This window comes from Vidua macroura, chromosome 15, assembly GCF_024509145.1.
Source record: "Vidua macroura isolate BioBank_ID:100142 chromosome 15, ASM2450914v1, whole genome shotgun sequence".
NCBI lineage: Eukaryota > Metazoa > Chordata > Aves > Passeriformes > Viduidae > Vidua > Vidua macroura.
Window position 1 is genome coordinate 1,572,194 of NC_071585.1, and position 8,682 is coordinate 1,580,875.

Sequence of the window (8,682 nt, forward strand, 5' to 3'; positions counted from 1 at the left end):
TGGTGAGTTTAAAAGGGACAAATCAGGTCTGTGTGTGGAGAACTGAGCCTCCTCTCACAAGTGCATTTTGCTCCTTCTTAATTTAGTCATGACAATAGCCCAAGACGCCCCTGGGACAGATTGGGATTATTAATTTACCCAGTGCCCCCTCAGTACCAGCCCATGAGATCCTGTTAGCACACAGGAGTTCTCTGCTGGGCTCTCTGTCCATACACTCCATATTTTCTTTCCAATAACAACATAGTTCTCCTGGACTGTTGTTAAAGAGGGGAAAAAAAAAATAGATATTAGTAAACATGGATAAAAATAGACTATTTTATAATCCTATTAAATTTCAATAGGTTTTCTCTAACTCCAGCTGGCAGCACTACAACTGTTTTACTCAAGCGTGCAGCAGGAGATGAAGGCAATGAACCAACCACTCAGTGTCTCTTTATAATGACTGGCAGCAGACCCAAAACATGCAAAAAACTGAATGTAATTAGCCTATGTTGGAACTACCAAAGAATAATCCCACCCAGATGGTAAAAGGAGGGATAAATAGGTGTATTTACATTTATTAAATAGGTATATTCCATCTGCTTTGACACTACAGCAAGACTTTAAAAATTCCTCCTGGATTTGAACTCATGGATTTGTACAATGTCTTGTAACCACACAGGATCACATCTTCTGCTGCCACACCTCCACCTAGGCTGGATGCTAATTTACATCCCACTGAGAGCTGGAAAAGAAAGGACAGGAGCTGCTTGGCTTTAAATGGCCTTTGGAAAGGACGAGAGGTAAAGGCATTTTTAGAAAAATGCCAAGAATGGCTTTTTGGTGCATTGTTTTCCTCTGTTTTCAGGGAGAAGCCTTTTTAGCTTGCAGCTTGTGGTCAGCTGGACAGCAGTACAGCAGCTCCTCTGGTCATGGGAAACAAGTCACTGCTCTTGGAAGGCTGGAGCTGCTGCTGAGCATTCCAGTCCAGGAACATCCTCACTGACAGCCCAGCTCAGAAGGCCGAACTCCTACGTGAAGAGGGAGTGAGAGTCTTCTGGTCTGGTTTGGATAACCTCTGAAACATCCAGATGCTGCTCCAAATCCCCTTGGCCTGGAAACCAGGCTGGCAAACTCTCACGAGCAGTCTAATTTTTTTTTCCCTCCTTGGCAAGTTTTCCAAAGCTTCCCGGTTTTGGCTGAGATGGCAATCCCACAAGAATGGTCTTCCTCGTGTATTCCAGAAGTTTCCTTTCCAGTCCCACCTCAGGCTGGGGTGTGGTGGAGCAGGCGGAAAAGACAAAATATGAGCCCCTGCTTGATCCCACAGGAGCCTGGATGTTCTCCCTGTGTTCCCTGGCTGGAGGCTCAGTCCCTGTAAAGAACAGCCTCTCACAACAAACCTTGCTGGAACCACCCAGTCAAGCATTTATATACAGCCATACATTTATAATATTTCCATCATTAAGATTTCTGAGACCATTACAACCAAACTGGGTTGTTTGATTTGGGGTTTTAGACTTAAAGGTTCTGATTTTGCCTCTCTCCTCCCTTCAGTGAAAGTCCCACTGCAACGTAAAGATGCCTCCTGCAGTGATATTTACAGGTGTACATTGCACCCATGGATAGAACCTGCAGAGGAGACCAGAGGAGCTTTAAGGTCCCTTTCCACCGAGGCCATCCCAAGATTCTGTGATGCACCAGGACCCCACTGCAGTCCCTGGTTCCTCCAGGATAAACCTGCTGGGGCTACTTGCTGGGTGAAGCACTGTACAAAACTTCCCAAAATATTTCTCCACTACTGTATTCCTCACAGTAGTTTTTTGCTTTTTCAAAATTTTGTTTCAAAAGCTTCTCACCATGGCACACAAATATCTCAGAGAACTTTTGTTCATACAATAAAATGCAGGGCTTTGTCTCTTTTTTATATGTTTAATTTTTATTATTTCAAGCAGTGAAGATCATTATCATCAGCTCCTCACTGATGCTGGCAATCTGTAATGTGTTCTCGTCATATTCACGTTTCTTTTTGAGTGCCAGAAAAGGCATTCTTCCCACCAACTGAAAAGCACACCATGTGTTTCCCTGTCTCGGTGCCTTCGGTAGCGTATGAGAACTTGTTAAAAAAAAACCTGCCAGCATTAGGGACTCTGATTGCAGAAGTGATAAGAACTTCTTCAAATTCCTTCTCCATATTTTTCAAATGTGGGAAATTTGGCAAGCCCCAGAAACTGTTCTCAAAACTTCACAGATTTCCTCACTGACCCCAACAGTTGTTTTTTATCTTTCTGAATTGGCCTCTCAGTTTCTGCAAAGGCATAATTCATGGAGTGATGAGAAAAGTTATATAAATTGAGGAATCACTAAAGCAGCACAAGCAAATGAGCAGAGATTATTTTAGGGGATGGTCCTGTTTATCTCAGAGTAGAGACTGAATATTTGACATCACCTTTACAAACATTTTATTCCTTCTCTCTGGCTGGCTTAGGACACAAAGCTCAGAGGTTAAGCAGAAATAAATGCACACTGTGAGGGATGCACACCAATTTAACCAGCACTTCAATGTGTGCTTTAACTTTGAACATGTGTTCAAAGCCCCTGATCTCTGTGGGACTGAAGGACACGCTTAAGAGCTTTGCAGCGCAGGGAATGGTTATGGGATTACACATCCATTTAGGGCTGGTGTGTGTGCTCCAGTGCCTCTCAGCACAAACAGCAGATAAAGAGCCCGACAGCTCAAACAATCAAAGTGCTTAAGTTCTGTGTTCAGAAATATTTTCCATAATACCTGGCATTACAGAGAGGATGTAGGTCCTAATCTGTTCTCATTTTTCCTCAGCCATCTGTTGCTTCTTGAATTTACAACTTTTAAAACAGACTGACAAATTAAGGAAATTCCTGTCTAATTAACATTGAGACTTTCAGCCTTATCTGTGGCTTTTCACTGCTGTTAGCACAGGAAAGACATTCCCACTATCTAAATAAGCTAACTTTTCCCAGCCATTGCCGTGTCCTTTGAACATTCATTTTAGACCTCTGAGAGTGGTGGGGGGTGGGGGGAAGTTTAACAAGGCACTTTAGAAATCAAGCTGAGCTTCTGAAAGAACACTGGCCATGCCATGGCAGATGGATGGGGATGGGGTGTTGATTTGGGGTTGTTTGTGGGTTTTTTTCACTGGAAAGGAACACAGGACAACAAAAGATGCAGGAGGAAAGCTGTTCTTCTCAGGCACTCAGGGAGCAAAAGATGATCTGTAACCAAAGCTGGGTGCAGAGGGCAGAACCCCACAGCTCCTTCACCTTCTGGTGTCACCCTCAGGACAGCCAGCTCTCCTCTCAGGAAAAGTTTAGGGATTTACTGTCCCAATTCCCTCCCTGCTGCATGAAGCAAACAGGCCAGACCCTTTCCCAGCTCCGCTCCCTTGCCTGGACATGCTCCAGCCCCTCGAGGTCTTTCTTGAAATGAGGGACAAGTTTAGAAGAAAACATTTCCACAAAGCTTCACCTGACTCTATCAAACAACAATTAATAAATCTGACTCCAGTTTCTTCACTGTATTCTATTGGCAGAAATATTTAAGGGCATTAAAAACAAGAACACTGCTGTGTGTCCACAGAAAGGGGATTTTTACGTTGAGAATTATGTTCTTTATAAAGAAAAACATGTTCTATCAGTTAGGCATTTTGAATAACCAAATGAAAGCAACTCTAAAGAACTGATAGACCAAATACTATTATATAAATCAGTGAGAGAATTTAAATTTACCTGTATCTGAAGCAATTAATTTTTTCTAATGTATACAGCAGAGAATAAAATGTGGTTTTCACAGCAGGAACAGAGAGTGCACTGAAAAGAATAACAGCAAAATTTTCTAAAGTGCCCTGTGACATTAGAATAAAAACTGATTTTTTCAGTAAAATTATACTTTTCCCATCTCTGTCAACTGAAAAATAAGACTTTGATTATTAAGTAAGTTCAAAGTTGGTATTTAATCTGTCCTAAAGCCTCATTGAAAAGTCAGATGAAAACACCAACTAAATTGTATTAAATGTTGTTTCCTGTACAAAACTGGTGACTAAAGGCAAAACAAGACAGGCTGGGTCGTTTGTGTCTCCCCCTGATGTGAGCAGCCCTGCAGGGCTCAGCCACAGCGTGTGCTGCTCCTGCCTGGGGCACACCAGGACAGGATCCAGCTGGTGCTGGAAATCCCAGCTGGAACGGGATAACCTGGCACTGCTCAGCATCTCTTTCATTCCTGGTCCAAGATCCCACAGAAGGGATTGCCCATGGTTTAATAAAACAATGAAATAGGGCAAAAAATTCACACCTCAGTTATCCTCAAAAAAGAGGAGGGATTTCAGGGGGGGTGTCTATATATAGAGAATAAAAATGACAAATCTCCTCTGGCCACATCTCTGCTCAGATTTCTGCCTGTTTCTGCCAGTTTTGGTCACTCCATGTTAAAGCAGAAAGATAGAAAAACAAAGTGTCAGAAGGTCTGGTGTGTGTTAAAGTCACTTCAGTCAATGAATGGAGCAGCAGGATATGACAGATTTTTATAAGAAACAAATGGAAAATGCTATTTAAAGGAGAGAAGGCAAAGCTAGGCTATTTAAATGTGCCACAAGGCTGGGAAGGTGCATTTAATGCAGCAGAGACTGGGAGAGGATTCCTGGCAGACACAAATTACGGGTGTGGACAAGAAGGTCAGCAGAGGGTAAATGTGGTGCAGGAAACTGCTCGAGGCTCAAAACAAACTCCCTGCTGTGGTTTGCTCCTGTTAGTGCTGGTACAATGACAATTTTTCATGAATATTGAGAAACCAAGTTCACAAATAAGCCCTGAGAGTGTAAAGCGAAGTCAGGAGGGGTTATTTTGGTCACTGTGCTCTGGGAGGTTTTGGTTCTCTGTGTAAGGAAGCACAAGTGTATGAGAGCTGTCACTCAGCCCAGGAACAACCAGCAGATCCCACTGTGCACACACACTTGGAGTCATTCCTGTGCTGAAGTTCCCTGGCCAAAAAAAATCAGTATAGCCTCTGTAGGTACAGGTAATTTTTTAGATCATTTTGGTGGTATTTCTACAAAGGGAAGGAAGTGTGAATTTTCCCACAAGCACTTTTTTTATTCCAAGTGATCACTTGACCAGTAATGTAATCAATTATTTAAACCATGGTAAAGCTGAATATCCCAAGCTGAGACGTCACTACACACTAATGTCTGCTGAGTTTATCTGACAGATACAGAGGGGTCATACAGGGTGGGTGGGGGGAAATTCTGAACTGGAAAGAGAGATAAGCCCGGTAACTTGGTTATATCCATTCAGCTCCACACCGGCAATAAATACAGCCAAGACCTGCACATCAAGGGGTAAAGGACAGCCTTGGGTATCCACTGAGCTTTCCACTCTCATCTCTCCTGTTAGAGCAGGGACTCACAACAGGCTGCTGAGTTTTCTCCTTTTGTGCTTTTCCTTGGCAGGTGAAGAACCACAAGCTGTTTTCCCCTTGGCTGCTCCCTCTTTACAAATAACACAGCCTCTAAACCAGATAAACTCATGGCTGCACCTGGTGGCACATGGTCCCTCACCTTCATAAAGTTTTTTGTTGCTCTGAAGAGCTGGAGCTTTGCTGACCTGCTGCTCTCTGCACTTCATTAGAGAACCTTATTAACCTGCTACTTTGGCTCTCCCATTCACCACTCACAGAGTGAAAATAGAAAACTGAGAAAAGTACTTTGCTTTTTATTCAATTTTACTTAGATGGCAACTTTTCCCAAATCATTTATCCAGGCTAATTTACAGCAGCCAAACTAACAAGTGCATTGAGGGATTTTAAAGAAACCAACCCAACCTCTGAGGCAGCAGCCCTGCAGGGTCAAGCTCTCCTGCTGCTGCTCACAGGTTGAGGTGAGTGGAGGGTGGCCTGTCCTCATGTCACCATTCCCACCATCAGGAATGATGGTGAGCCCTGGAACACATTCCCGGGGGGTATTTCAGCCAAACAGGCTCTGAGGAAGAGGAAGGCAGCTCAGTTTGTTCCTGAGCTCTTGCCCTGATGGTTTCCAGTGCAGGGTATTTATGACTCCACTGAACTGCAGAGTCATGAGCAGCCACCTCTCAATTGATTTACTGTGAAAAAAGAGTCACTGAGCAGAAAACTAATCAGCTTCTAACTGCAAATGAGGCATCTGGAGAGTCACTGGGAGGAAAATAAAGTAGTTACTACTCTATTTCATGATTATATGTTCAAGGACTCTGGCAAGTGCTGCTTCTGCATTGAAACACAATGTGTTTCCGCTTTTTACTCTCTGTATTTTTTTCAAGCTCCCAATATCCTTCTAATTAAACAAACTTTCACTAAGCTGAGAGAAATTGTATGACACATTAGTTCCAGAAGATGCATTAGTAGTGGCTGCAACTTCTTCATATTAAGCAGATGTTGTTTTTAAAGTTTCCCTCCCTTTCGTCTTCTGTAGCTCCCACTCCACTGTAGCAAACTCCACTGGCTTTGAGCAATCACCAGACGAGTTCATTTTGCCAATTGCAAAACACACAGCGGGTGTACTCCACATTCTGGGCAATTAGGAGCAGACACACAGCACTGAGCCCTTCCCTCTATATCATGTTGGTGCTTTGTATTTTCGTCAGCAGCCACTGCATTTGTCAGGGTTTCTCAGCAGCCACACGTCATTCCATACAGCCCTGGCAGGCTCCTGAAAGGAGCTGGGTCCTTTACAGGAGATAATGTAAGCTTTGGGCTTGCTTGGAGCAGGTCGCTTTCAGAAGCCTCCAAACTCACTTCAAAACACTTCCTGCCTGTGCCAGAAGCTGCTTTTGAAGTGCTGTGCCCAAGCCGCAGGCGCTCGGGTGCCAGGATGCTGCAGCAGCCCAGGGAGGAAGCGTGTCAGCACTATTGCCCAAAAACAGGGTGGGGAGGAGCAGGGAGGGGTGCGACACCGGAGTGGAAAATCAGCTGACACGGCCCGGCTCTAGGAGCAGATCGGCGATGGGTCAGATGACATCCATTCAACTCTCGAGATCAAACAAGGCTTTCTTCTTTCGTATTTTTGGCCCTGCATGTGAGAGCATGCTGCAATATTGTGCTTTTAAAAGTGGAATATGCCAGAAATCATATTTGAAAGGCCTGGCATTTACGGTATTTTTACGAAGTTCTCTTTCCCCTTTTGCTTTTCATCTGTTTTCTACATTTTTTTTCAGTGTGCTTTTCCTACTAACTTATTGTTTTATTTTTTCTATTTTTAAAATAAGAAATATTTTCACTCCAGAGTTTTTAATGTAATGCACATGAAAATTAGCAATGGACAACCCTCAAGCTCTTTAGAGGTCTGATCTGGCTGGGAGAAACATCCAGAAGTTCAGAGGCTTATCCAAAGCTAATCTGAAGTTTTCCAAACCGCTTCAGTCTAGACAGAGCTATAGGAACCTGCTGGCTCAGGACCCCACCACGGGCTGGGCTTTCCTCTCCCTCGCTGCTCCCTCCCTGAGCATCCAGGATCAACTGTGAACAATTCCTTGCTGAAGAGCACACAAGGTGTGCAAACACACCCTTTCCTCCAGGCAAAACCTGGCTCTCGGGACACTGTTCCACAAAACAGCAAACAGATGTTTGGTTCCACTGGAAATGGCTTAAAAAATCCGCCAGAGGCATTTGCTTACCAAAAATGCTTTGGCAGATTTAAGCTCCACAGTGTAATTAAAATTTATCATCCCTCTTCATCTGAATCACGGAATCACAGAACGATTTGGGCTGGAAGGGACCTTAGCGCTCATCTTGTCCTGTGCCATGGGCAGGGACACCTTCCCCTGTCCCATGGGCAGGGACACCCTCCATGTCCCAGGCTGCTTCAAGCCCCAATGTCCAACCTGGCCTTGGGCACTGCCAGGGATCCAGGGGCAGCCACAGCTGCTCTGGGCACCCTGTGCCAGGGCCTGCCCACCCTCATAGGGAACAATTCCTAATTCCCAATATCCCATCCATCCCTGCCCTCTGGTAGGGGGGAGGCATTCCCCCTTGTCCTCACACTCCATCCCTTGTAAATCATCTCTCTCCATGTTCCTTGTAGCTCCTTCAGGGTGGGGAAGCCAGGCAGGAGGGTGAGGATGAGGAAGGACTCACCTGGAACAGGCACATACAAGGTGACACAGCTCATAGCTCAAATTCCACAATGATTATGAGGTTTTACTTCAATATTCTGTCCTAGGCAACGGTTACTTCAAAACTCCCTGAGCTCATAGTGCTGAATGTATTAAAACACCTCAGAGAGCTCCATAGCTGATGAACTTTTAAAATTAGGACCCATTATACCTCAAATAACCTACAATTAATCACCAGAACGGCATCCAGCAGACATCCCATGGCTGGATTCTGAAATAAGGCCAGAGTTCATCCTCTGAGATTTGGCAACATTTATGGTTATGCATTAAAGCACAAGGACTTTTTACCACCTGGATTCAAAGGCAGTCTCAAAGGCTTCGATAAGGATTTTTAGTTAGACTGGGGGAGACAAGGGGCCAAAATGAGAATGTGTTTTTCTTGAGGTTTTCACATTCTCCTCAGTGTTCATTTATCAACAATGCCCACCAGCCAGCTGCCAGTCCTGTGAGACCAGCAAGACAAAAAGCTCTGCGTCTTGCTCCAATAATCCAGAAAAATGCCATATATTGGATTAAACAATAGCCAAA

The 8,682-nt window shown here is 44.3% G+C and overlaps 1 long non-coding RNA gene across 1 annotated transcript; it reads right to left on the reverse strand.

The window, feature by feature from the left end:
- Nucleotides 1-527: 527 nt before the first annotated feature.
- LOC128814909 (uncharacterized) lies at nucleotides 528-8,159 on the reverse strand. Its single transcript, XR_008439501.1, has 2 exons — nucleotides 8,117-8,159; nucleotides 528-1,250 (listed from the first exon to the last, which is right to left on the reverse strand). It is a non-coding gene; the product is annotated as an uncharacterized LOC128814909 (long non-coding RNA).
- Nucleotides 8,160-8,682: the final 523 nt, after the last annotated feature.